This window comes from Struthio camelus, chromosome Z, assembly GCF_040807025.1.
Source record: "Struthio camelus isolate bStrCam1 chromosome Z, bStrCam1.hap1, whole genome shotgun sequence".
NCBI classification, from domain to species: domain Eukaryota; kingdom Metazoa; phylum Chordata; class Aves; order Struthioniformes; family Struthionidae; genus Struthio; species Struthio camelus.
Genome location: NC_090982.1, coordinates 52,776,912 through 52,780,328, shown reverse-complemented (window position 1 = coordinate 52,780,328; position 3,417 = coordinate 52,776,912).

Sequence of the window (3,417 nt, the reverse complement as noted above, 5' to 3'; positions counted from 1 at the left end):
CAATGAAAAATATTTTTCCTATTTGTGCTGTGGTTTGTTTGAACTGGCCATTATAATAAAATCAGACAGTGCTATTTTTAACACACAGCATTATGCTTATGAAATTTAGCAAGCAATAGGGACTGGACGGGTCTGCTTTATGGCTAAAATGAGCCCAGCTTCTCTCCTTCATCTTGTGTTTGAGTTCTCTTAAATATCGCAATTCTTTCCAAACAGTCTGGATAAAAAAGCAAGCTGAGCTCAAGCGCAGACTTGATCCCAGAGCTGAAATGCAATATACACCTACTCTGATTCTGTTCCTGCTCCTGCTGTATAACGTCTGTGTGACTGTGAGCCTGGCACAGTGACTCCCTGCGTCTCTAATTGCCAAGTACAACATGAGCTACTGATTGAATAAAACCTATAAATTCTATAAGCACTCATCCACTGCAGCAATAAGGGCCAGAAAAGTATCCAGATGGACTATGCACATTGAAAAAATGGCAAAATGCCAAATATTAAGGGACTAAATGGTAGGAAAAGAAAGTGAATCCAAGCTTTCAAGAGGAATTATAACTTTTAGCAAGCGTAAAAGAAAATATTAAACGTCAAAAGTCTGTGTCATGCCCGTGTAAGTTATAGGAGTGACTCATACCGACTTCACCTTGGCATCATAAAACCAGCACTGAACACCAGAGCCTTCTCTTCTGCTTGCAGCTATTTATAAGGTCTTTTTTTTTTTCCCTTTAGCATGACATAGGGAAGAGTATCTTGAGTGTATATCATACCTTCTTGCTTAGGATCTGCAGAGCTCTGAAAATTCGCATGTGTGTAAGACAGAGAAAAACAGCATTCTTTACTGAGAGCTAATGAAAACAATTTTAATGTCCTGAAAAGAAGCAAGGCCACAGACAGGCTTGGGGGGACGAGGAGGGTGTCTTCCTGCCTTCTCTTGCCAGAAAAGTCCAGGCTGTTTCGGAAATGCTTTTTCTTGCAGTCTGCAGCCCACTTGGAGGCAAAGTCACCTATCAAAATCTGCCTCACTTCTTGGCCTTTGCCCTTTACTTAAAAGCATCGAATAAGATTTTTATAAATTGAATTCAAAGGTTTTGCCTACCTGGTCCTGTATGTAGCACAGCCCTCCATCCAGAAGGATCTGTTCGGATCTGCCCCTCAAAGCTGCCACCACAATAGCTGAAAAAACAGCTCAAGTAATTGTGCTTTTTTTTGCCCCTCAGGTTTCTCCCCACTGTCTCACTAAAAAAAGGCAACATTTCAATTTAGAGTGCATCCAAAATGGGATGAAGTTCTTTTGATTTTTTTTTTTTCCGGCTGTTTCATCAAGGTTACGGAGCAGTTGGTAGCAAATCTAGGTGAAATTACAGTGTCGAACTAAGTTTTAGTCAACATAGAACAAGCGCAGGATTAATTTACGTTGAAGGGTTTGCATGTCTCCTTTTGGACTGTGTGAGTTGTTACGGTAGCCTGCAGACACGCCGGCCTAAGTCTTAAGGACAGGATCGTTAATATAAGTTGCACGTATAAACCGTAGGATTACATTTCTAGGTATGTTTTGGAAAGGATCTTGAAGATTTTAAGGCTGAATATGCCCCCATTTTACCCTGTTGGCTGATACCTCTCTAGTGGCACGATAGTGGGGCTATGAAAAAGCCTGTAAGTGATTTCACCTCACGCTGGAAACCTAAAATAGGAGGCTTCTTTCTTAAAGCACTTGAGGATTTTCAGGTGGAAAGCGCCGCGGAAGTGCAAAACTACAGCGTGGCTGGAAGTGTCTGGTGAGGCTCTTACGCCTACTGGAGCGCGGTCAGAGCCCTGCCGCCCGCTCCGCCGTACAGTACGAGCTGCCTTTCACACGGCGCGACCGTCAGAGGGAGGCCCAACTGATTTTATTAGCGGCACTCCTGCAGGAATGACAGAGTCGGCCCTTTAGCGGCCGGGAACAGCAGACTCATTTCAAACTAGCGTGTTGTTAAAAAGCAGCACGCAGGGAGACCTTCTGTGCTGGTTAAGACTTACTGCAACCAAACTGCCTGTTGCAGCCATCTGATACCGTTGTTTAGTATTTGCGCCGTGTCAGAAGGCATGCCGGGCACCTCACAGGAGGGATACCCAGTGTTTGGTTTCAAACGTGGCCACCCCTCGGTTCAGAGATAGGAGAAATGGTGGTAGGCAGAAACAAAAGAGAAACAGGACTGGGAAGGAAAGGATTTTATATGTGAAATCGTGGAGACTTGTTTTGTGTACAATCACACACGCTGAAGATATTTTTCATTTAAAATTAAAATGGGAAGCAACTTTGCATCTTGACTTTGGCGCTTTCCTGACGATTGATAGCGTCCTGCAGTCTTGAAGCACCTGAGAAAGCAATTTGTAACCACAACTGTCACCAAGCAGCAGTAGCTTCCAGGGTAGCGTTACAGCGCACAATGTGGCTTATCCCAAAATAGAAATATATGTTGCTTTCCGTAAATTACTGTAACTTAATAAAAGTTAATGCAAGTTAATGTAATGTAACCTACCTTTGACCATAGTTTCATTTATTTCCAGGGCAGTCTCTCAAACTTCTGCAGGAAGGCAGAGTACGCTACAAAAGAGTATGCAAAGTAGAGAAAATTTACATATGCAGAAAAAGTAAGCATCTTTCAATGAGGACAGGTCAATGAGACTGACAAAATGATAACTAGTCATTTTTCAGCTCTCCTTTGCATGACCGTTTTTTCAGTTAACTCTTCTATTCTGTTACACAGTGGAAATTTTTATGAACTATGGAAATAAAGCTAAAACCAGCTTAAAGCTGCCTTAAGCAAGATTCACAAGACCTATTGAACGTATTCGTGATTTATAATTTATTGGAAGATTATACCTTGGTTTTGGAATAAATGCAAGCTGTAGCTTTTCAAGAAATTTGAAATACGTCTCTCTACGGGAGGTGCAATTCTCCGCTGAAACAGTCAGATTTAGATTAACGCAAGTAGAACAGCTGAATTCTGTTTTGCAAGAGGGACTCTTGAGCCTCTTAAAGACTTTGCAGCCTTTGAGTTGGACATAACCGATCTGTTTTGTTGGCGGCTTACAAATGCCCCAGCACCTTCGCAGAGCATTGCCCAGGACCCTTATGATGGTGGCCCAGTTTCTAGGATGCTCCATCCCTCCCTGACCCACGTGTCAGCTCCGGGCGGCAACAGGGGACATCACCCAGGTGCGGCTCAGTGCCACCACAGTGCGGGCTGATCTTCTGAAGCAATTCCTCCGTGGCTACTATTTGCAGTCCAATATTTTAAGACTAAATAATTCAAAATGATTATTATTAACTACAGTGTTTCCAAAACTGTTTCAAGGACAATGTGGTCGTCTCTGTAGCGGGCCCTGGTGAACGGCTGTGGGCAATGAGGTTGTCACCCGTAACTATAGACGTCG